Source organism: Phasianus colchicus, chromosome 13 (assembly GCF_987193195.1).
Source record: "Phasianus colchicus chromosome 13, bPhaCol1.hap1.1, whole genome shotgun sequence".
In the NCBI taxonomy this organism is placed as follows: Eukaryota; Metazoa; Chordata; class Aves; order Galliformes; family Phasianidae; genus Phasianus; species Phasianus colchicus.
In genome coordinates, this window is record NC_143448.1 from 19817991 (window position 1) to 19843135 (window position 25145).

A 25145-nucleotide genomic window follows, 5' to 3' on the forward strand; every position below is an offset into this window, starting at 1 on the left:
GGTGTAGAGAACATGTCTTAGGGGAAAAAAAAACACAAAAATAACCTCAGTTATTTCAACAAATACCAAAAGTGGATTGAGAGTGGATGAAGAGGAGGAGGAGGCAATAGTGAACGCACAGCACAGTTCAAGCTGGCAAGGAGCCCTTTCTTGAAGAATGTAAGTTTAACCTTTAGCATTCAAGTGTCTGGGCTTAAGTGTCATTATGAGCAATGCTTTCCTCCAGCACAGCCACTCCTGCCTGGAGGAGGTTCTGTGCAACCCCATCTGTTTTCCCCTTTCCTTTACAGTGTACAAAAATACGTATTTGTGTGCTTGTGTTCAGTGAAGTTACTTGTGATGGTAGCCCTGTACATGACAAAAGCAGGATGCTGCTGGCTGGCTCCTAGGAGAAGCTGCTCAGAGTGCTCAGGGAGGCTCTGGTGCAGCTCGTGCCCCATAGCTGAAATTCCCTGCCGCCACCAGCCCAGCCCTCGCTGGCTGCATACGGGGCCAGTTGTGCACCCCAGCCTCGTAAGGGGAGCACAAGGGCTGTGGTGGGGACTCCTGCAGGCAGTGCTCTGCAGCTGCCCCTTTGTTCTGTCTGGACTCTCACCAGGTACCTCTGCAGCTCCTGATGCGTTCTGGCTGCAAGAAGGAGGAGGCTCTGCTAGTGGATTGCTCTTGCAAGAAGCAAGCTAAAATGAGGAGGAGGGAGGGATGGGCCTGGTGTCATCGCGCCCGTCCATCCCCCTGCCCCCCCGGAGCAATACAGTTAATCTCACCTCTTGATGGAGGCAACATAGAAGAGAATTAGAGAGACAGCAGCCGACAAATGTCAGACCTGGCTGCAGACGGACAGGCTCGATGTGCCCCCCAAATCATCTCCAGCTGTAAAACACTTCAGGGCTGATAGAAACCACACGCATCCCAGGCTGAACCGATCTGCAAAGCTGCATTCCAATAAAAATGCAGTACAGACATAAAAGAAATGCTGCCTGGGATTCCTGTCCGGCTTTGGGGGCAGGGAGGCAGCCCCGTCCCTCCTTGCTGCTCTGTAAGGCCAGGCTCGGGCCCTCGCAGCCTCCACCGCCGCCGCTCCCTGGTGCTTGGTTCCCAGCTCCAGCCCTCAGAGGGCACAAATCAAAGCAGCCACATGGGCTAATAGGGGAGGGTCAGGGTTAGCTGCAGGGTACATTGCTGCCTGAAATCACATGCCGGCATCCGAATTTCAATAAGTACGCCTCATGTCTGAGGCTGTGCTGCAAATGTCAGATGTGCTTATGTTAAATACAGGTAATATTCTGAATGTACGTTTGAGAGCATGATTATTTCAGATACCTTGTCTGATGAATTTTGCATCTCGTATTTGTGATTTATTTTATACGAAGTACACACTCCTTTCTCGTTTTCACCTTTTGTATAAGCTCAGGTTTTAGAGGAGCAAAAACATGCATGTATAAGAGGCAAAGATGAACTATTTGATTAAGTGCAGCAAAGATGCTATATCGGATCAGATTTCCCACAGCTTACAGCATAGGCTCTGAGTACACAGTTACTATACAGTAAGTGCAGCTGGTATTGGTGCTTAACGTATCGAACAATTTGATGCAGGCCTTTCTGCAAATCTCCATTTTAAATCTACAATAATTTGAAGGGGAGAGGCAGTGGGGATGTTCCCTGAGGCGCGTGGTGCCCAGCCCTGCAGGGAGCACCCCCAGCACCACAGGCAGCGCGTTGGTTCGGTGGCCGCATTGACACGCTCTGGGTTCTGTGGACATGGCCCTGTAAAACAGGATTCTTCTCGGTGCTGAAAACCCTTTTTTTTTCTTTCTAGCTTAGTGCAAATTGTAATTTTATTTTGTAACTTATTTCCCTCTCTTTCCTTTTAAGATGGTTCCCAAACATTTATTGTGGGATTTTTCATTTAAAATAGTTTTCTAGGGAAATTACTGTGACAGTGATTTAATTGTTTAATTAAAATCTGACATTGATGACAACATAAATACAATAGGCATGAGGTGATATAGGCATTAAACAAGTGCAGTTGTGGAATACATCCACAGAGTACACTGAGCATACAGAGCAGCTCACAAAGAAATGACGTTCAATATTTATCAGGTTAGTGTGTCCTAATTAAATGTCAAGACTTTTTTCTTCGTTTCTTTCAAAAAAAGCAAGGAAACATACAGATGTATGCCAAGTGTTTATTTCTATCGCAGACACGTCTGCTCATCTTGTGTTAGGGCCCACAAAAAAAGCACGTTCCCGTTGAAGATGTGCTCGGTGACTCAGGGGCTGTTGCTGAGCCTGACCGCAGCCACAGCGGAGGTGTGAAGCGCCCACTGCGTCCCACCGCCCCCAGGGCTGCACCGAGTCCCCTGGTTACAAAGTGGACGGACGGGTTTATTTCAGTATTTGAGCACGAAACTATAAGTCTATTGAAGACAAAAGAAGAGAGGAAATGGTGCTCTGAATTGCTCTGAATATTCCCCCCCAGTCCAAATCTCTTGCAGATCTTCCCGCACGTATTTGTTCTAAATACGTGCGTTCCCCCCATCTCTCTCCCCTGCCCACAACAATACAGACATGCTGCCAGAAGGAACACACGTCTCTGCCAGGATTGCTCAGCAGTGCGTCTCTCCAGCCCTGTTCTAAGCCCTGATGCATTTCTGCATCCTAACAATGAACGTGCTGCTGCTGGAATATCCCCATCCATGCCTCTTGCTGGGCGTCTTTAAATGGTATCAGATCACTTCTGCGGCTCACACAGCCCTTTGCAATCAGTCGCTTCTCATCAGCTGCACTTTCCCCCACTCCTAAATAAATGCATCTGCTCCAGCCCAATTCATGTCAGCCTTCCCCCCTTCTGGTGTGCAACTTCACGCAAACAAACTTCCTGAATAAAAAGGCAGCATACCTGGGCAGTGCTTTGAGCATTAAGGTAATAACCGATGGAGCAGACATCCCAACTCCAGTACAGGGATTTGATTGCAAATTTCCATTGCAAAGGAGGAGAGGGAACTGGAAATCTGACAAATGCCTTCAAATTGACCTGTGTTTTCACAATGCACGCTGTGTTTAAAATGAATGGCAGACTTTATCATTTGGAGCTCCTTCAAGGACTCTAGCCCTCTGCGCTTTGTTCTAATGCTTCAGACGTATTTCCAAGAAGCACAAGGCTTTGTAAGTGGATGATATTATGGAGATTTTCTTCCCCACAATAATTTTTAAAGCCTGAATTTTAAAAGCCAGCCTGGAACCTTCTCCTCCCTACTGCCACGTGCTCTCCCCAGCACCATGCAGGGCAGCCTGCAGCCTCCCGTGCCCCACGGGCTCCATCCCAGCCCCACACGCTGCCCCAGGAACATTGTGGCACAGCCGAGGCTCTCCAGAAATCACTGCCACCAGTACAGGTCTGCCCACTCGTGCCTCAGGATGCACCTAGAGCTGAGCTGTGTGGCATTTCTGCAGGTGAGCTGCACACCTCCTTGTGGGGCCGGGGGAGCGGCTCACCCCAAAGGTGCATCTCAAAAAAAAAAAAAATCAGGCACCTTTGTGAAAAGTAATGTCCAGAAAGCCACGTGCACTGCCACAGAAGCCAAATATTCTGCATTGACATTGTTCCTCTTAATCCTCACATATTTTAACAAACAATTTTTCCTTTATGGCACAGGTATTTAGTTCTATTCATTCAAAATAACATATAAATAAGCAATATGATTCTATGTGCAAATACATCAGGCGTGCTGCAAGACAGAAGAGGGGGTTCATGTCATAATTCAGGCACCTATAAAAAGTTTCTTATGGGAAAAATCTTATTTTTCCTACAGCTCTGATGCTGAGAAGTTCTCTTTACTGAGCTCAGTGAGAGATATTTGAACCAGAAATCCAATCTGTGGATCCATAGAGCCACACAGAACCAAGGGGCGTCCACAGCAGGCAGGGCTGTCAGGGTTTCCAGTTAGCACAGGGTGGGTTCTCCCTGTATTTTTGGAACTGGGCTGTCTTTTCACCCAGCACAAAGAAGTCCTAATGGAAGTAAATTTGCTAGAGGAGAAACGTGCGCACATGTGTGTTTGAAGGCTGTACCCAACCATTACTGTACAAATTGCTCCTTGATTCTGTGATGTGTTTTGGTGCTGCATGGGGCTGCTTGCCTCTCCAGGTATTCCTTGCTTGCACCCTTCTTTGCACACCTGGACACGCACACACCTTGCTGCCTCTTCTGCCGCCCCGGCAGAAATGGGAAAATGGGATCTCTGCCTTTCTCTGTGCTCAGAACCAGGGCAAAGCTTTGCCCCGCTCAGCCTGCGCTCCCCTCCCAGCCGCTGCTGGCTCTGCCCGCACCAGGGGACAGCAGTGCCCTCGGCCTTGACCCCAGCCAGGCTGCTCCTGGGGGCCGAAGCCATGGGCTGCCCCCGCTCCCGCTTAACCCTTCCGCTCCCGGCACTGACCCCGCGACCGCTGCCCTCCTCCCTTTGGGGCGCTCGGGATCGCCGTGGGAGCATAAAAGGACAGGAATGCAGGAACGGCTGTCATGGGAGGGCATGGCGCACGGCCGGAGCAGTGCTGCGAGGGGAGGGAGGTTTGGTTTGTGTTAGCGACCCAGACAGATGCACTTCGGCATGTTTGCCTTTATGGAATCCATATGTTGTCATGGGAAATTAAAGGACAGCAACGCAGAACTGGAACGCGCAACACAAATGCAAAGAAAACGCACAAGACTACCAGACTGCATCCGTGTGCTTGGGCTCAGGTGTCTGTTCCCACAGCATCACTTATAGGTCCCCATGCCACCTTCCCCACTTGTTTACTTTTTCTTTACTCCACAGAACCGCACTCAGGCAGCGCCCATTCCCCACTGCCCTGCAGCCTCCCCGCACGTCGCACCGAACGCTGGGATGGCATTGCCAGAACACGTTCATCTCACACTCAGAACAACAGTTAGACATTACATGCACCTCCAAATGCAGCGCATCGAGCAGCCCCGAACAATTCCGCCTGCTGGAGGGCTTCTAGCTTTGGGTATTTTTGTGTTGATTTTTTTTTTTTTTTTTTTTTTTTTAAAGGAGAAGTTTCTGCCCCACAGAGCCAGGCAAACGCATCTGGAGCAGCGGCTGCCAGATTGGAGCCAGCACTGTGCTGGGTCCATCCATTTCACAAAGCAAAGAACCCGCAGCATGCACAATTCAACCATACACACTCAGTGCTGCATTTCTAATATTCAGACAACTATGGTACACACTGAACCTAAATCCTAGCACTGGGAATATCTCCAAAACATGAGACTCTTCCAGTAGAACCCAGCACAGCCTCCCGCAATTTCTAGGAACCGTTCCTGCACTGTTACCCCCCCCCCCAATCCCACCAAAGGGATGTGTCAAAATCCCAGCGACAACCGCCATGCTAAGAAATACAGAAAGCTTGATACATTTCAGTGAAATACCAACAAACATGCAGCTTATTACCTTAACTATAAAATACATCTACATTAAGGTTCTCTCAAATGGAAAAACTGACCGCAACTGCATTCCTTGTTCAGTGCTATGAAACACACCGGGAAGTTAATTATTTGGGTTACTATTTAAGAGAGGGAAAAAAAAAAAAAAAGAAAGAAAAGAAAAAAGCATTTGAAAAGCTTCTTTAGATTTTCAAGAGATGATTTAATTCAGCTGTATTTCTGCCAGTAAAAAAAAAAAACAAAAAAAAAAACACAAAAACAAAAAAACAGTCTCCTAGAGGAGGATGAAGAAAACATATTCCTGAATCCTGGGCAGAGGTTCTTTGCTGGTTCACCTCCTGAAATTGAGATTCCCCCCTTCCCAGCATCCACCTATATTTTTTGCCAAGGTTGGGTTAGGAAGGAAAAGCTATTTGAAATAGAAAAATTAAATAATAATCACAAATGGACGCAAACACAACATGAAAAATGTTACCGTAACACCAGAGAAGTATTTATTTAATCAAACCAGAGGTTCTGCTGGAACTGCAGGAATGTTGCATCCATGCCTTAAAAAAAAAAAAAAAAAAAGGAGAAAAAAAAAAAAAAGGAAAAATGAGGAGGGGGTGGGGGGGGAAAAAGAGAAAGCAAGAAAGAAAAAAGGCAGAGGCACAGCCGCCTCCTGGAGTTCCCCATTGTCCGGGGCTATAGAGAGCCCCAGAATGGCATTAAACTCACAAAAGGCATATTGTGCAGGGGACAAAAAAAGCCCCTTCTTCTACAATAACTTTTAGCTTCTTATTTTTAGAAAATGACAAAGCTGTTGCCAGCGCTGGCTGGTGAAACCTGTAGCCCGGCTCTCGGCGCGCCCGCATCCATCAGCTGTCCCGCGCGGAGGCGGCCGCAAAGTTTGCACGGGCCGGGCCGGGCAGCGCCCAGCGCCGCGGGGATGCGATGCCGCGGGGCCGCTCCGCTCCGCGCCGCGCGGGGCGCCCGCCCCGAGGTGCTCTCTCCGCCGCCCGCAACTTTCCCGGCTCCTCCCGGGGAACTTCGGCGGCGGGGGTCGTCCTCGCCCTGCCCTGCGCGGGGCGGCGCGGCCCCGCCCGGGGCCGGGGGCAGGTGGCCGCGGGGCGCGGAGCGGAGCCTCCCGGCGGCCGCCAGCCCCCTCCCGGCGCGGCGCGGCGCGGCGCGGGGCCCCCCCGCCGCGGGCTGGGGGCCGGCCGCTGCCCCAAGTTTCGGTGCGGCGCCGCCGCCGCGCTCCCCCCGCCCGCTCCTGCTCGCTCGCTCCCTCCCCCGCCGCCTGGGCTGAATCTTATTGATCCAGAAGGTGGCTAATTAGCCCTTCCCGTCGTGCCTGGGTAATGAGGCACATGCGCACTGCACTAATCAGCCATTTTTTGCAGGAAACTAATTAGCAGAATAAAGATCCAAAGAGTTTTTTTTCTTCCCAATCATCAGATCTGAGTCCGGGCGCTTCCTGCTCCGGCGACCGCCAGCCCCGCCGCCCGCTCCGCTCCGCGCCGCTCCGCCCCGACCCGACCGCCGCCGCCGCTGCTGCTGCCGCCGCCCGCGGCCCCCTCTCTCCGGGGGGCTGCAAACTCCCCGACGACGATGCTGCTGCTGGGCAGCGGCGGCGGCGGCGGCGGCTCCCGCTCGGCTCCGGCCGCTGCCCCCGGCTCCCGCTGCTGCTGCCCCGGCCCCCTCCGCGGAGCGCGCTCCTGCCGCAGCCGCCGCAGCCTGCATGGGATCTGTAGCCCCCGCGCCGCCGCCCGGGATTAAAAGCGCCGCCGCCGCCGGAGCAGCGACCGCGTAAGTGGCAACTTTTCTGCCCTGTCCCCCCGCTCGGGCTCCTCCTGCTCGGGGCGCCCGGGCTGCTTTGCATGGGGCTGGTCCGGCCCCCCCTCCCTCGCGCTCCCACCCACCGCCCCGGATCCCCCGGCAAACTTTGTGCCGCTCTCCGGCCCGGAGCCCCGCGCCGCCGCCGCCGGGGACGCGCAGGTGCCGGCGCCGCGGGGGCCGCTGCGCGCCCGCGGAGCCCCCGCCCCGCCCGCCTTACCGCGGGGCGCGGAGCGGCGCTGCCCGGCTTTGTGCGCCGCCGGCGGGGCGGGCGGGGGGCGCGGAGCGGCGCGGAACGGAGGGCCGGCGGCGGGCATCGACCCGCGCCATCTGCATAATCGATGGGCGGCGGGCGGAGGGCCCGGCCCGCGGCCGCGCAGCGCGGGCGGCCCGCGGGGAGCGCGCTCCGCAGCAATGGGGCCGCGCCGCCGCCCGCAGCTCTCAGCCCGCCCCGGCGCGGGGCCGCCCGCAGGAACAGCGCTCAGCTCCGCGCAGCCCCCGCTCTGAAAACAAAGGGGCGAAGAAGTACTTAAAATCGTTCCGGGCCGAGCCGGGTGCCGGGGCCGCGCCGCCCGCCGAGCTCCGGCCCCGGGATGTGCGCCGGGACGGAACTGCGAAGGAGAGCGGCGGCGATTTTTATTTTCCGCGGGCACGCTCCGTTCGGGAAAGAATGCGGCCGAGGGGGATGGGAGAGGTGAGGGCAGCGGCCGCCGTAGGCCGATCGCCCCGCGCTCAGTTTCATTTCTTAATTACTTAATGCCGAACGGTACGGCGCTTATCTAAATATTTGCGAACGCTCCTTCGCCGGGACCGCTCCGCACCGCCGCCCCGCGCAGCCCCGGCGCCGTCCCCGAGCCCGGAGCGCCGCCCGTCCACGGGTCGTGGCCGCCGTGCGTGTGCACGCACACACGGCTTTGGGAAGCGTGAATTATTTATCACTTGGGGTTGTTCTGTTGTTTTTTGTTTTAATTTTTTTGCAATTGTTCTACTCCCCCCCGCACACGCTGCCCTGCCGTGCCCTGCGCCCCGGGGCCGTGCCCGACCCGCGCTGCTCGGGGCGCTCCGGGCGCCGTAGCGCCGCACTCCCGCGGCCCCGCGCGGAGCGGAACGGAGCGGAGCGGCCCGCAGCTCCACGGGGTCACGGCGAGTTCGGCTCCGCGCGGAGCTGCGGGGATCTGCGCCGGGAAACGCAGGACAGAGCAGGGTCACGGCGGCCGCGCAAAGGGCAGAGCTCCCACCGCCGCCTTTAGCGATCCATGGACAGTTCTGGGCTCTCCTCGCCGTGCTCCGCCGCAGCCCCACTCCCAGGTATTTTCTTCCCCGCTTACGGCTCTCGCTTTGCCTCCCCCTCCTTCCCCCCTCTCCACCCCCCCCCACCTTTTTGGGGAGAGGGGGGGAAGGGAAAAATAAAAGAAAAAAAAATGGGGGGGGTTGGGGGGGAAAGAGGGGAAAAAATAAACCCATTGAGTTTAGGCAAATAAGGTTCGGTCTCCGTATCCTATTACAAAGCACTTTGAATATGCAAGACATCACACAGGACCAGTTATTCCAGTTACGACAAACTTAAAAAGAGAAAAAAGAGAGGCTCGTCGAGATCGCAATTTGTTACAGCCAGAACCCCTATTTAAAACTCTGCCTTTAATTTTATTTTCCAGCCTTGCGTGGTGCACAGCTCCGTTCTGCTGTCAGGGTGTCGGGGTTTCTTTTTTCATTGTTATTATTATTATTAAAATCTTCCAGTTGAGTTTGGGAAGACCGCTGCGAGCAACGCATTTTCAGTATTTTTGTTCCTGTATCTCGGAGGAGAGTTGGCAGGGATTCTGTGGTTTGCAGTTACACAATATGTTATCATGTTTTTAATCACTAAATCATTGCAGCGGTTATAGATTTACAGTCGCGGGGCATTACGGCGCGGCGCAGCCCGCACGGCCGCACGAGGAGCGCCGCAAACGCTCCGCACGGGGAGCGGCCGCGTCCCGGGGAGCCGCTCGGGGCCGACACCTGCGCTGCCGCTTCCGCCGCCGTCCGCGGGGTGCAGAGCGGTGCGGGGCCGCCTCGGCGGGGAGCGCAGTGGGCAGGGCCGGGCCGGCTCCTGCGGGGCAAGGGCAGCGTGCCGCCGGCCCCGGACTGCCCCAACCCTGTCCCACTCGGCGGGCGGCCTTCGGCTGACAAAAGCAAACAAAAGGCATAGGGAAGGCAGCGCGCTCGGGATGCTGCTGTGCCGCGGTTCCCCTCTCTCCAAGCAGCGGCACCGGGACATCGTGGCACCCACCGGCAGCACCGGCCTGCAGCTGTGGAACGGGGCCGGCCGTGCTACGGAGCCGTGGGTGGCCTCGCAAGGACCGGTGACCGAACTGATGGGCGCACGGCCATGCAGGTCGGCCTGCTTGCACTTTATTGTGGTTTCCAAAATGACAGCAGTGACCGTAATAATACCGTTGTTGCACGGAGGAGCTGAGAATCGAGCAGCAGCATTCTGCACAGACTTTCCTCTGGCACGGCCGTGCTGCAACTCGCACTCTGCCGGTGCCGGGCTCAGTGCTGCAGGAGATCCGCTCGGCCCTTTCGCCAGCGCCGGTCCAGGAGCGCTGCTCGGAGCCACAGGATTTCTGCACAGGAGCTACAAGCACGCTTGGGAAGGGCTGGGCAGGGGCAGCACCTTGCGGGCTCCCACGTGCCCGCGCTGTGGCCGTGCCGCAGGGCTGTGTGTGGCTGGGCCACGGGCTGCTCCTTGCACTGCGCTTTGTTCCCTGCGGCTCGGTGCCCCGTGGCCCTGCCCTGAGCTCAGCCCAGGCCTGCGCTTGGCGGCCACGCTGTCAGAGCGGTGAGCGGGAAGCGGGACAGCTGTGTGCAGGCCTGGGTGCAGAGCTCCGAGCGGCGCTGGCGGAGCTGCGGTCTGTCGTCTGGAAAATGCGCGTCCTGCCCTGTGCCCGAGGGGGCTGCGCGCCGCAGGCTGTGGTGTACCTAAATATAACCGCCTCATGCTGGGGGTGAGGTGAGGGCAGGAGCAGCTGCCCGGCCCGCCTCCTGCTTTGTCTGCTCCACGATTCAACACGTCGGGCTGCTCCTGAGGTGGGCTCTTATGTAGGCAGGGATTGGAGAAGCAGATACATCCCAGGCAGTTGTTGCGTTTTTTTTTTATAAAACAAAAAGTAGACGAGGGCTTCCCTGGCAGCAGGCTCCTTGCTGGGTGTGCTCCCACTGGCCACAGGCACCTCGTGCTGCACGGGCCTGGCTGCAAGCAGCACTGGGCACATTGCTGGGCCAGGCAGGCGGCAGCCATCCATCGCCACAGCAACCGCTGCTGACAGCGGGGCCGGCAGTGGCCACGGCTGCACCAGGTGTGAGCTCTGCATGTTCTCAGGGGCAGAGTGTCAGTATTGCTAAAAACGTTGGTTCTGTCCAGGTGGCTGCAGACAGCCTTGCTTCGTCCTCGGCTTTGCTGCGGTGAGGAAGGAGGGTGGTCAGCTGCCGATTACAGTTTCATTATGTCACAACTATCAAACATGCCTCTTGATAATAAAAGCCAAAGTGGAGCAGCTGTAATGTTTGTTTTCTGGGGAAAAAAACATTTTGTTGTGCTCTGCATTGCACAGCTCATGCTTCTGGGGAGTGGGAAGATGAGCCCCATGGTCTCCTGGCTTTAGGTCATAAATCCATCTATGCTGAGCTGTGCTGGGTCCTCTGATGCAGTTGATGAAAGAGCACCAATGGAGGCAGCATCCTGCAGTAAGAGGTCGGGTCTTGCTCCGATAGCAGAGAAGCTGACCTGTGTGGCCTGCAGCACCTTGGGCCCTGCAGCCCCGCTTGGCTGGCTCCAAGATGGCAGCTGGCCTGGCTGGATGACAGCAGCCTTAACCTTCCTCTCCCCATGGCACCACCAACAGCCTCCTGCAAACCATTGTGGTTGGTGGAGAATTTGGAGCGTGCATCTCACAATGCTCATGATGACAAGCTGGGTCCCAACTGGCTGGAGATGGCTCCTGGTCTGGGTCTGGCTTTCCTGGCACAGCAGGAGAGGAGTGGGAGTGCAAGTGCAGCCAGGTGTACCTATTGGAGGAGAGAGCTTGGACCAGGTGCGTCTCATCGGGATGAGTGTTGTGGTCACATTAATGCTAGGAAGAGAGCTGAGGTCAGATGTGTGTTGTTTGGGGTGCGAGCTTAGGTTTTAGGTCAGGTGCACATTGTTGGAATGAGAGCTGTGCCACGTGCATCTTGTTGCTGGTTTGCTGGGATGCTGTTGGCCTGGCTGGGCTCAGCTCAGAGCAGTGAGAGGGCAATGCTGGCAGCCCGGCTCCTTGGTGTTATAGAACCATTTCTGTGGGTGGTTCAGACTGCACACTTGTAACAGCTCATCTCATCTGTACCTTGTGTTGCAGAGTGCTATGCGCAGCCTCTGGGGTGTGAACAGAGCAGCACAGCTAGGCTGCCCTGGGTGCACTAAGTTCCTGAGCGCTGCTGCTGTGTGGTGTGATGTGGGTGTTCTCTTTGGGCGTTCTCCGTCTGACAGCGTGTGATGGCAGTAGTGGCTGTGCAAGGTGTGCTGGGCCAGTGTGTGGCAGCTGCCATCCTCAGCGCCCCCAGCAGCAGGGCCTGGGCTCCAGGGTCACCGTGCGCCTGTACCGCCGTGCCCGCGTCCCCGCGTGCGCTGTGCAGAGCAGCCCCTGACTGTGCCAGACAGAACTGTAGATGTCAGGCTTTGCACAGAAAGGAGAGCGGGAGGGAGGGCGAGGGAGAGCCCAGCGTGCGGCAGCGAGGCTGCGAGTTTCAAATTAACCTTCTGCTTTGTTGATGCCGAACGCCAAGCACTCCCCAGCCCCCCCAGCGCAATGCGCGCAGCAAATTGCAGGAGCTGGGTGCAATTTACATAAAGCCATTAGGAGCAGGCGGCAGCAGGAGCAGCGGCCGTGCCCCTGGGAGCTGCGGTGCCTGTGCTGTTGGGCAGTGCTGGGGCAGGGCCAGGGACCCGCACTCCCTGGGGGCACTCGGCTGTGCTCAGGCCCTGCTGTGCTCAAAGAAAGGAGCCCCACAGATCTGCAGCTCCCGCGGGGTGTCACAGTCAGCTCCTGCACCATTGGCACCAAGGAAAGGGAATCCCAGCCTTCCCCTGGGCATACAGGCCTGCAGCATTGTGGAGTTCACTCCTCGAGAGCTCCTGCAGATGTCTGGACAGAAATTTATCCTCTTTTGCTTTTTTCCCATTAATTCTGTTTCTCTCCGTTTTGCATACTTCCTCCCCGAGTTCCTTTCTTTATGCTGTTTTTCATCTCCATACTGACAGTTGGAAGCAGCTTAACACTGTGAGCTTGTTTGGAAGTCAAGGGATCCGTGTTAGGGCTGACGCTGACTTTGGGCACGGCACCAAATGTTTGCCTCAGTTGGAGAGTGCAGTGGGATAATTCTCAGTTCACATGCAGAGACTTAAGTGGGGGTTTATTATGAAAAATCATAGCGCGTCTTAAATTCCCCGAGCATCACTGCATTCTTACATTTTGTTCTTTGTTCCTTTCTCCTATTTTTTTTTTCTTTTCCTCCAGACAGTTCACAAGCTGTTATGCGTTGCTCCCACTGCTTCCAGGTGGGTATGTAAATATCCTCCTGCCTGGAGCTGCACTGCTCCAACCGTGGCTCCACAGCAGACCGCGGAGAAGGAGGGCTTCCTCCTCCTAGCACAGGAGAATCAACTCGTGCTGCAGACTCGCTTGTTTTCCCAGTGCTGTGCATGTGCTGGGGGATTTCCTCTGGCACTTTGGAGGAGGAGGGCTATGCGCTGTGCTGGTGACAGCGCCTGCCCATGTTGGCTTCTTGCTCTGGAAGTCCGAGCCTGAACAGAGCCGCATGCAGACACAGCAGGTGCACCGCTGTGCCCCTTCCTGCTTCTCAGGATGGGCTCATTGGGAGCCATAGCAGTCCCTGTTCCGCTACCAGGTGCTGTACCCCTGCTTGAGTGCATGCTGTGTGCCAGTGGTGCGGGCCTGGCCCCAGAGAGGATCGCAGTGCCTCACACCCTGTTGCCCGTTCCCAGCGTGGTTGCTTGGCCAACAGCGGTGACTGTCTGAAGAGCTTTCTCCTTGGCTGCCGTGTTCTGACCAGCCTCCTCCCTGCATCCTCTTTCTGGAGGTTTGCACGGGATCCTGGAATTTCACCAGATGGGTCTGCTTCCAGCACAGCCCTGCATGAAAAGCGCCCTTCATGGCAGGCCTGCTGTGCTTCCACCTGAAACTGCAGATGTTTAAGCAACAGAGCCAAATTCTGAAGGTGCCTAGGGAAGTGCTACCAGCACACTGCAGAGGAAGGCTCAGCCTCACGGGATCAGGACTCGGTGTTCCTCCAGAGCTCTTGGCTGTGCCCAAAGCTCCTGTGGGGTCCTGGTGCTGTTGGCAGTGCCACTGGGAGAGCCCTGAGCAGCTGCTTGCTCCCCAGTGCATCTCTGCGTAGCGTTACTTTGCATCTCAGCAGTGTATGCTGCCTGCAGCTGGGATCTCCTACCCCACAGAGTGCGGTCTGGCTGCTTTTCGCAGGTGTGAGGTCACTGCTGTTCCTTTGGCCATTTCTGTCACAGCCCCATTGTGCTGCAGGGTGGGACGTGGTGACCAGTGAGATGTGTTTGATGAGGTTCTGCGAGAAGCCATGGCTGTCCTGTGGAGTTTGTGGATTCTGTGGTTTCTCTGTTGCTGGCCTTCAGCACTGATAGGCTGTCTGCTGTGTTCATCATTCAGGCCTCTTCTGGTGTGCCGGGGGGGGACGGGACGGGACGGTGTGGTCGCACAGTGCTGAGTGGCTGAGGCTGGGGAAGGAACACCCAAGCACACAGTGCTTTGCAGAAGACAGAGGGCATGAGCAGGGCTGTCTTGTGCTGTGCAGAGGGAGCTGTTCTGCAGAGCACAGTGGGCAGGTTGTGCGGACCTGGCCATGTGGGACGTACCACCCAGATGAGAAGGAACTGGCTGAGGTGCTTGGGAGTAACACTCCGCTGCGGGATTTGTTCTCTGCCTTTGGCTTTGGGCTCTGGTTTTCCTGGCTTCTGCAGAGGGCTGCCAGCATTGGATTTGGGGCCCCAGAGCAAGCAGTAGGCTCTGGATGGGTTTGTGGCTGCGTAGCCCTGGGGAAGCTCCTCAGCAGCGGGCCCAGGAGGTGGAGGGCATGGCAGCAGTGGGCAGAGGCACGGATGGGTGGAACACGGGGTGCCAGGCAGCTCACAGTGGCTCTGGGGGCTGCTTGTGTCTCCTGGCCAGCAAAGGACTGGGAGCGTGGTGGGATGGGTCCTTCACAGGGGGAGCAGAGAATAGTCAAATGGGGCCTCTTGGTGGAAGTGGCTGCTTTGGATCCTGCAATGGAAGGGACAGATTTTGTACTTTCGACGTTTTCATTGTGTTGATTGTAAAAGGTTTTTTGTTTTGTTTTAAGGTTCCGTCTTCCTCGTATGAGCCTCTTGCACAGCAGAGGAAGAGAAATGCTTTTAACAAAAATAGAGCATGTGTTTTCTTAAGATGAGATTGCTGTGGCATGTTTAGGACTTGAAACTCTGTGACTTTGAAGTTGACTTCATTTCATGCTGATGATATCCTTTTAACTGTCTTAAGTAAACAATACAGTTCAGCTCTGAGAAGTGTCTTGTAAAAGCCACGCTGGGTTTCTAATTCTGACTGTTTCAAAGATTTTCGTTACAAATATGCTCTTCTTACCAGCAAACCTTCCTACTTAGAGAAGTTTGCATTGATTTATTATTATTTTTTCAAAGGATTTACTTACGCATTAGAATGCCCTGTGGACATTATTTTCAGTTCAGGAATGGTTTATTTTAGTTTGGCTTAATTGAATTGGAAGCAGTTACAGGCTGCACCAAAACTGGTTGATTCCAAACCAAAATAAGAACGTCCACATGCAGGTTTATGCCATAGTGAGAAACCCAAGTGGCATTTGCGTGTGTGCATTTGTCATTTACTGCTGTACACAGAGACTCAGCAAGTGGATCTTGTGCAGAGCTTAGTGATGCCTTGTTGTGCACAGGACTGAGAGCAGTCAGAAGCAGGTGGTGTTTCAAAGGCTGTGGTTGCATGCGCTTGAAGCCAGGTGCTGCTCAGAGCAGCCTTGCTTTGGATGCTTTCTTTTTCTTTTTGCTGGCACAGGTCTTTGACGCAGAGGCATGGGGAAGTAGTTTAGGGAAGGGACCTGGGTTAGAAAAACTTTACCAAAGGAGGGGGGGAAAAAAAAGGCATCTTGGTTTGTGGCTGCAGACTGAAACTGCTGAAATCTGCAGTGGCAGTTCTTCCACACTCAGCTGTGTGGGGTTTCCTGCCTCTGATCACGAGTTTCTCCTTCAGGTTTCCTTCTGGAGCTGCGTGCAGCAGCAGGCTGAGCTGGGCTGTTCCTGCACCTGTGCAGTGCGCTGCCGTGTGCTGCTTTCTGCTGCAGGTTTGGTGCCCACCTGATGCCTGCTGCTGCCTCCCCCTGCCAGAGGCAGGCACGGCTGAGCAGCTGCTTAGCCTGGGTCACTTCTAGTTTTGTCCCAACAATAAATAAACAAACAAAACCATTTGCTCTCTACAGTAGCTGTGGTCAGCATCCCTGCGAAGGAGCCTCTGTCTGTTGTCCAAGCCATGCCTGCCCTGCCTATCTCCATGTCCTCTTCCTGTGCAGACAGACTGACTTGGAGATGCTGAACAGCTGTTCAGGGTGGATAGTGATAGGACAAAAGGGAATGGTTTTAAACTGAGACAGGGCAGGTTTAGGTTGGATATTAAGAGGAAGTTTTTCAGCCAGAGGGTGGTGAGGCACTGGAACAGGTTGCCCAAGGAGGCTGTGGATGCCCCATCCCTGGAGGCGTTCAAGGCCAGGCTGGATGTGGCTCTGGGCAGCCTGGTCTGTGGTTGGCGACCTGCACAGAGCAGAGGGTTGGAACTGGATGAGCATTGTGGTCCTTTTCAACCCAGGCTATTCTGTGATTCTGTATGCCTAGTCTTGTTTAGAACCCTGATAGTCCCGGTCAGTTTTAAAACCTTTGCTTTTCTGTTTAGCGTTTTGTGCAGTTACAAAACAAATGCAGATTTCAAAACTGATTTTGTTAGTATTTAAGCAATTTAAGATAGTATTTAGAAGCAGTCCTTCACATTTCTACTAATGCTGTAATGCTCTGGAGTTTCATTGTCTGTATTGGAGGGGTGATGGGGAGATGCACAGCTGCCGGTGAAGGCTGAGGGCTGCCTGTGCGCATGTCATGTTCTTCTCCCTGGCAGGTTGTGTTGGGGCTGGATGTTGCTCCTGGATGTCAGCTGTGCTGGCATACTATTCTTACTGTCTTTGTAAATCAAGCATGTTGAGGCTGTGCAGCAAGACGCTGGCTCAGTCTGCACACACATCTGAATGCCAAAGGCTGGCAGGGAGCTCGCTGGAGCCGTCCACCCGCAGGAGTGGTGCCACGCAGCTGCCTTGGGTTCTGACTGTAGTGCTGTGTGGCTGTGCTGGGTTCTGACCTAGCACTGCACGACTGCATTGGATGCTGCCTGTGCCGGATCCTGCTGCCTTCCTGCTGCCCATAGTAGCCAAGAGCTACTCTTGCTGACTCAAGACTCACCAAGCGAGAAAATTTTGCTGGGTTTGTTGAAATATTTCAAGTGGGAATAAACTGGTGCATCCCCATCGTGTGGCCCTGCTTGTTGTGTGCAGTGCTTTGTCGCGTCCTCCCCGGGCTGAGACTTGATTGTCCGTGTAGGGTGTTACACTAATTTGCCTCCATCAGTTGCTATAGTGATTTAGCTACATCTGTACAACGTTCAGCTCAGTTTCGCATCACTTCAGCTTTGTCCTCCAACAGTAATGGATGTCTTTGTGTAGCTGCCCATTTTCCTGGTCGTTAAAGAGCAATTCCTGTATAAAGCCGTCAGATTCTGATTGTTACTACGGATTGAAGATTTCTTAGTGGTTTGTTCTGTACGAAGTCATTAGTGAAGAAAAACTTCATACCCCAGAGTGAAAATGTGAGCTTAACAACTGACTTCCCAGCCCGGACAAATAAAACTCATTACACCTGCAAACACACTCAAGAGCCTGAACAAGGATAGCTTCTAAATCAGGTGGTGAAGGACATGAGACTAGGAGATGCTCTTAGCAGCTTTTGTGATTTCTTTGTGCTTAGGTGAAAAAGGAATCTAGTTTAGAATATTTCAACTTTAATACTCTTTAAAACCATTTAGGTATGCATTATCTGTTGTGGTGGAGAAGCCCGTCCTTTCTATCTTACTTGATTGTTCAAACTTGGCTCCTGTTTAGATGTGTCATGCTGCAGCCTCTCTAAGAAGCCAGGCATGCTCATTGACTGCAGATAAGAGGTAATGAATTTCTAAACACTGTTTTGAAAACGCCTGCCTGGGCATGGTTTAATGGATGCTTTCCATTTGTGAAGGGGCTCCGTGCTTCTGGTGGGGGCAGTCCCAGGACAGCCTGCAGCCAGGGCTGTGCCTGAGCTCTGCTGGAGCCAGCAGCGCTTGGAGCTGGGGATGAGAAACTTGTGTTTCATAAAAGTCACTGTGGAAGGGATCTTGGGATTGTGCCAGGAAGAGTTTCCTGTTTAAAATTAGACAGTGGATTTTTTTTACTTAAGTCTCAATGTAAACTGGTAATTGCTTGAGTTTTCCTTTAAATCCTAAGATGCCAGTTGGAGAGGGAAAAAACCAGCAGAACCCCATAACAGTGAAACTGCAGATTTTGGCTTTTTGTGGGAGGAAAAGTAATCCATTCCTTGTAACGCCTATCCCTTTTCACTGTGTAGCAGCCCACTGGGCACAGAGAGCAGGGAGGCCAGCTCTGATGAAACGCAGTGTGATAAAGCAAACTACTCTGATGTTTGGAGGAGTGAACTTGTGAAGCTGTAATAACATTCCTGGGGCTTGTCCTGCTTGGGCTGTTACTTTTTTGGCTTTGGGGCACCTTCTTTTGGTGTGCCAGTTGTGGGATGTATTCCCTACAGTTTGTGCCACCTTCTTCATCCCCCCTGGAGGAAGAACTTCACAGTGCCCAGTGTCTCATGGTCTCAGACTACCAAACAACCAGGTTCCCTCGCAGCTTGGTGTCAGCCTGCCTGGGCCCAGTGCACAGCTGGACTGTGGGCAGCAGCCGTCCCTGCAGCACTGCTCTGATACTGCATGGAGCACAGCTGCTCAGTGGGGAGCACAGCTGCCGCAGGGACATCACCACTTTTGGACTTCTCTTCCAGCTGTTGCGTTGCTGTTAAGTGAGGCCTAAAAATTTATCCTATTCCTTTATTGTTCTGCTCTGTGTCTTTGTGCATGTAGTTGTGTTTTGTTTTGTTTTGTTTTTAGTAAGGGCAGAGAACTTATCCCTGTGGCTTCTGTTGATGCTGGTAAGGGGAGTGCTGGCAGAGATGAGGCTGCTGTCCGCTGCTCTCCTGGAAGTTGGCAGCGGGCCTCCATTCGACCCACCCACCCACCCACCCCGGCCGGGCTGGATTTGTGTATGCTAATGGACCCAGCTTGTCCTGGCTTCTTTATAATGATTTGTAGTGGCATTTATATGCAAATACTAACAACTTGCTGCTGAGTTAATTAGCGTTTTTTCCCATTGCTTCCTGGAGCTTTAGCAAAAGGTCTCTATTCTCCCCAATTCAGGCATCTGACCTGCCCACCCCCCCCCCGCAGCAGCACTGCCTGGATGCAGGCGCTGTGCCTGTCCCTGCCGCGCAGGTGATGCCTGGAGCTGTGTGTTCCGTGCCGTGCTGCGTCATGCTACACTGTGCCACTGGCCCTGCTCCGGTGCAGGGAGCCCAGGCCTGGCCCTATGGGCTGCTCCCCATGGTTGGCTGTGATGTGCTGGCAGTGTGCTGTGAGTACTTTGCTACCAGGCTCAGGCTGTTGCAACTTTGCGGATGAGGAAGACCGACCCAACCTCCTGTCTTGGACAGGTGATGTTTGCTTTCTAAGGTCGAAGTGGGGAGTGTTGGCTGCAACAGAATGAATGGCTCTCCCCAGACAAGAGGCTCCAGAGACTTTCTGGTGACCTGAGCATGACAAGGATGGAGTGGAATTTGATGGCCTTTGACGTCAGCTTGGAGTTTGAATTTTGCTTTTGGGGAGGGGAAGGCAGGCATTTCCTCTTCCTGGGAACGGTGCGTCTGTGTACTAGCTTGGACCTGAGGATTTTGCTCCTTTTAATCTTGTGTTCCCTCCCTTCTTGCGGTCTGTGCAGTGTTTGCTTCTGCTGCGGCTGAGTCGTAGCAGGTGAGCTGCTTGCCGTGCTCAGGGCCAGAGGTGGGGGGTTGAGCTGCGTCTCAGAGCTCCCACTGAGGAGCATGGGGCTGCCCCTTCCTCCTTCCTGCCTTGAGGCCAAGCCGCCTTCACACCGAACTGAGTCAGTGGGATTGTGGAAGAGTGAATTCATGGTGCAGTGAAGTAAGTTGTGCAGCACTGGATCCAGCAACAAGAGAAAAATGTACTTAAGTGTGCATGGCGCTCCGAGCCTTACAGAAAGGCTGCTGAAAGCAGTGGGTTGCTGCTCAAGGGACTTCTAGTAGAGACTAAAGCCTTTACTAACCATTTACATTAATTGCATTACTATTTGCACCATCACCCTATGACTACCAAATGAAGAGGGGTTGGTAGTATATTTTGCCTTGGCTTTCTGCTCTAATGCCCTTCTGCATTGAAGCACCTCTTCTTGCACCCAGTGGTTTATCATTGGTTGGATTCTAGACCCAGAAGATGTTTTTCCCCTGCCCTAACTTTACCTTTCCATTTCATATTCTGCAAGACAAAGGGATGTGGAATTGTAGACCTGTCCTGATGCCATGCTGAATGACATGGTTTTGATTAATCCAGGGGGAGAGAAGTCAGTTTCTCATAGCAACATCAATGATTACAGCTCTAGGAGAGGCAGTTATTCCTGGTGTATGAAGCTCTCTTACCACACTTGTCATGGGTGGTTTTTTAAAGCTCATCCACTGTGGCAAGTCACTGCTTCTTTTCATAGCAGCACTCGTGGAGGCCTTCTCCCTACTTCTCTTCCTTGCCTTTTCTGTGCAGTATGCTCTCTTCCTAGGGGAGTGCAGGTAGTGGTGGTGTCCACTCCAGAATGGGGTAAACCCTGCTGATATGGCTAAGGGAATGCAGGGCAGTGCTTGGTTTTGTGCTGTGCTGGTGGCTTTGCTGTGTCCTTGGGCAGGTCTGGTGGCCGCCTGCCTTTGGTTGGCTGGGTGAGAGCAGAGGACAGAAGAGGTGTGCAGTGGGTGATAGCTAAGACAGCACCCATGAGTTGTGAGCTTAACAAGAGGAGTTGAGCAATCCTGGTGCTCACTGTGCCCACCCTGGGCTGCATGGCCACGGCTGTGTCCCACACATCTGCCAGCTTTGGTGCTCAGAGGACCTGCGTGGAAGAGCTTTGTGTCAGGACTAAGGGGAGCAGGAACTTAGCGGAGGCCTTTTTGGGAAGGGCTCCGCAGCAGTGGAGCTCATCCTGCAGTCCAGCTCAGAGGTGTTTTCCCTGGAAAGTACAGATCGGAGTTTTGTTACTCAGCATCTGTAATGAATGGTGCATGTGTGTACTTCCAGAACACTCTGACATTATCCTGCTCTTCTCCCCCTTGTTGGAATTTCCATGGGTTTCATTTCTTTGCGTCCCGGTCGGTGTGAGGGTGGGTATGCTGGCACGCAGCAGCACGGCAAGTTGGGGCTGGCAGCAGCCTGTGCCCGTGCATTGTGCCAGGCAGCCTCAGCCGTCACAGAGCTGGAGGCGGAAGCTCCTGGTGATGTCATGGGTTGCGATATTCTGGCTGAACTGTGGCTGTAGGGCCTGCATCGACGGTCCCATTTCTGCTTCTGAGGGGTTTGCCTCACCTCTGCTTTCTGCTGAGCACTGAACGCGCTCCATTGGGGCCGCCAGGCCGAGTCGCCGTTGCCCTCCGGATGGGGTTTCCCATAGAGCCGGCGGCCGCCCAGGCCCCGCTGCACCTTGCGGTGGGGGTCCGGCTGTCCGCTGCGGCAGAGAGGGCCTGGCGCCTGGACCCTGCTGGGGCCGGGCCGGGCTCCATCTGCCCGACCCTGGGTGAAAAGTTCAAATCTGCATTTAAATAGAGGAGGGCCATTAAGCAATTGGGACAGTCTCCAATCAAGTTGAAGCTTTATTTACAGCTGAACTGGTCTCTTGCAAGATGCATCCCGCCCATGCGCAGGCAGGAGCTGCAGGCCACGCCGCAGGACCTGCTTTGTGAGCTGCTTTCCAGGGCAGCTCAACCTGTGTTCTGCTCTCTCCATGATGATGGACGATGTGGCCGAGCCACTGCCCTGCGCCGGTGCAGTGCGGGCGCAGCACTGTCGTGACGGGGCCGGCAGTTGGTCGGGGCTGGGGGGCTCCCTGCCCTCCGCGTGGGCCCTGGCAGCAGGACCTGGGCGTCCCCCTGGAGAATGGGTGCTCCGCAACGCTGAGGCCTGTGGGATTGCGAGGACAGCCTCCATCCTTCCTCCGTGTTCACAGATGTGCTGTGACGTGGCTGGATGTGGCCAAGAGGAGACTTGTGTTTCCACGGTGGCCTGGCCCGCCCCAGTGGCGGGCGCTGTTGTTAGGGCATGGGGCAGCAGTGAGCTGTGTGCAGGGCCGGGAGCAGAACCTGGTGCCCGAGTTTCTTCATGGTAACACTGAGCAAATGCAAACAGTTTCGCTGCTCTCCTCCTCGCATCAGGTTGTCCCGGTTAAAGACCGAGTGTGGCTGTGAATGGGATGAAGGAGGCCACCAGGGGCTCGTTCTGATGCTAAACTACCCGTCTGTAACTTGCCAGGAGCGCGGCTGCCCTGCAGGGGTGGCTGTGTGACCCTGCTCCAGGGAGTGCCTCTGCGCACCCTCAGCGTGGGGGTGGGCTGGGACGCACTGCTCTCCTGGTGACAGAGCTCGGGGGTTCGTTTGGGTTGGTTTCTGAGGGCAGTGCAGCACAGTGCCTTGGGGGTAGGGACAGGTTCGTGCCCTGCCTCGCTGTGGTGACTGCACAAGGTGTCTGGGGGATGCAGAGGCGCTCAGCAGATGGAGGAGGTGTGCGGTCTTTCCCCCGGCTCCTTCCCTGCTCCCCAGCAGAGCAGCCCGGCCCACAGCCTTGGCTCAGCCACACTCTGCTGCAGCAGCCTGTGGGTAAAGGAATGGGCCCCGTGTGTCGAGTTCTTCGTCTGAGGGTGAGAAGTAAGGTTTGAGGGTATACCTGCCCTCTCCTCATTTTCTATGTAAGTGTGGAAGGAGTGATTTTTCTGGAATCCCTATGAGCAGATTCTCAGTGCTGGAGGAAGTCCCGTAAGGCTCCTTTTATGGGAAACCGAGTTCAGCCTGGCTGCGGTTGGACGGCCGGTCCGAATTTAGGACCTTGTGATGCAGAGTGCTGGTTTTCCACGTTCCACTGGGGCTGCTGGCACTTCTTGCATCGTAGCGATGTGCGCAGTGCAAAGGTCTGAGGTGAGGAGCGGCTTGAAAAGGCTGCGTGGTGTGTGGGGAGGCAAGTTAGCTCTTAATCATATCACATATTAGCCTCCTTTGCAGCAGATACATCTGCTGTAAAATGCTTAGCGCTGAGAACCTGATTGGGCAGCCCATGCTAAGTGTTCAAACTCCTGCTGCCTTTTTTCTTCGAACAATATCTTCTGGCTTCCAGATTTCTGATAAATTGATAAGAGGAATTGCGTGAGTCAATAGAGTTGTAGACACTTTGCCAATATAACCCTAGCGCTATTGATCTGCCAGTAAATTAAAGTCTTACTTAGAGGCTGCCGATATTTCTAATCTGCTGCCTCACCAATTACAGGCTCCCACCTACCTGCCGCCGGGGGCAGCCCGGCTCGGGGCCTCGCGGGGGGCTGCGCTTCGTGCCGGGGCGGAGCCGCAGAGGTGCTGTGGGGACGCGGCGAGTCCGTCGCCACCTCCGGGTTCCCCGCCCGCGTCCCCCCGCTCCCCGTGACGGCCCCGGCGCGGAGCGAGCCGAGGGGACCCGCCGAGGGCGGGGAGACGGGAGCGATGGTTTCGGGAGGGGAAGGCGTGTGGGAAAGCTCCCCGTCCCGCAGCTCCTGCCCGGTCCTCGTCCCTCGGCCGTGCCCTCTTGGCTGCTGTTTGAAGTCGGGGACAATAATGGCAGCTTTCAGATGTCCGGAGAGGAACAATGGCATCACAGAGCTCCCCGCCGGGGCTCCCACTTTCGGCGATGATGGTTGCGGCAGATCGCTCGTCCGATAAGCCCCTTTCAAGTCTCATTTACGTTTGAAAGTCCGTAGTTAGCTTTGGGAAGAAATCTCCAGATAAATGCTGTGTTCTTTCTAATACCCCAGAGCGAAAATCAATGGGAGGGATAATTCCTTTCCTTGTCCTACACGGACTTTCATGTGTTTCTACCTCCAGCAGCACCTTTTAAATACAGAAAAGAAAAAGCTCTGCCTTTTGGGGCAGAGCCCTGCTCCTGCCGCAGCGTTCCCTCAGGACGGAAGGTGCTCGCCGCTGTGGGACTGCAGGGCGGAGCGGTGCGAAGGCGGTGCTGTACGTGCTGTTCAGTCCGTGCGGGGCGCTTTGCTCGGTGCTTCGCGGCACGCTCTCGCTTTCCAGCAGCGTGGTGATGGGGGCCAGTAGGTGAGGCTGGGATGAGGCAGTCCCTTGGAACGGCTTCTGTTTAAAAGTGGTGTCCTCCAGAAATGAAGTTCCTTTGCTGGCCCCGTCTGTGCCAGCCGTGCTGAATTGTGTTTTCCTGATGTTGTGAAGTTATCGCAGAGGATGTACATTAAAAATTGTAACTATTCCAAATACTGCTGTTTTGGCAGGGATCTGCTAAGACTCATGATCTATCCCTAATGGAGGGAAGATGCTGAGCTGTAGTGGGATATATTTACACCAAAGGCTTTTTCTTTTTTTTCTTTTTTTCTTTTTTTCTTTTTTTCTTTTTTTTCTTTTTTTCTTTTTTTCTTTTTTTCTTTTTTTTCTTTTTTTCCTGTGGAGGAAACATCTGAGCGATTGGACCAGCTGAATTCTTTCTTTAAATTTCTGGTGACTTAACACAAGACGAGCAGTGGCTGTGAAACACAAGTCCCATGCTTTTAGGCATGAGGTTGGCTCCCCTTGTTTGAAGAGATGTGTGAATTACTGGAGTAGTGGCAATGGGAAAGCTGAAGAAAATCTTTGGTATTGAGGAGAACAGCCTCAGCTAAAAGGTGCTTGAGGGTTGCTAACTGACTGTTCTTTGTTGTTTGACGTTCGTGAATCCTGCTCACCCTGATGATGGCAGTGTCCTGGGTTGGGGCAGGTTGGTACTGGGTTTCTCTGCTGTTTAGGGCATCAGACTCCTGCCTCAGCAGGTACTGATCTCTGTCCTGGAGGTGCAGGGAAGGCCATGTGGGAGTCGATGCTGTGCAGGGTGCCAAGGCTGGCTTGGCCCTGGGATGTGTTTCTGTGTCTGGAGCTCAGGCTACCCGTGCCCCATGGTACAGCGTCTGGTCTGCAGGAGCACAGAAGCTTCTGCCTGCATGCCGTGCTGTGCTGCTGGGGAAGGCGCTTCGTGAGCTCCTGTGGGTGGCAGATCAGTCCTCGCTCTTTGTAAGCCAGTAACTGGCTGGGAATTCAGCTGTTTTTTCTGTGTGTTTCTGTTCATGAAGACTGGTAACTGCTTTCTGCACCTCTCTGTGAAGCAGAGGAGTTACCCAGGATGACTTCTGTTGTAAATATTGTGTGGCTGACAGGGAGAGGCGGCACCGGGATGAAGAACATTCATTAACAGCATCTCTGTGTTTATTGGGGTTTGCTTTTAAGATCAGTGTCTGCCGAAGCATTTTTCTGGTTGGTCTGTGTTGATTTCAGCTGTTGAAGTAACAGAGTGTGATTCAGCAGCTGCCCTGTGCTGCTGCTTTGAATCCTGAAATGTTTGGT

At 54.3% G+C, this 25145-nt stretch overlaps 1 protein-coding gene across 13 annotated transcripts in view; it reads left to right on the top strand.

Annotated features, from left to right (window-relative positions):
* ZFHX3 (zinc finger homeobox 3) overlaps positions 1-25145 on the top strand; it is a 512524-nt gene that overhangs the window by 364313 nt on the left and 123066 nt on the right. Inside the window, exon 1 of one of the 13 annotated variants that reach the window (XM_090149535.1) lies at positions 6994-7231. The exons of 11 other annotated variants lie outside the window; for them this stretch is intronic. The gene's annotated coding sequence lies outside the window, so the exon portion shown is untranslated. Of the gene's footprint in view, positions 1-6993; positions 7232-7698; positions 8567-25145 lie in introns of those variants that run through there. One more of the 13 variants, XM_090149540.1, reaches the window with a different exon arrangement.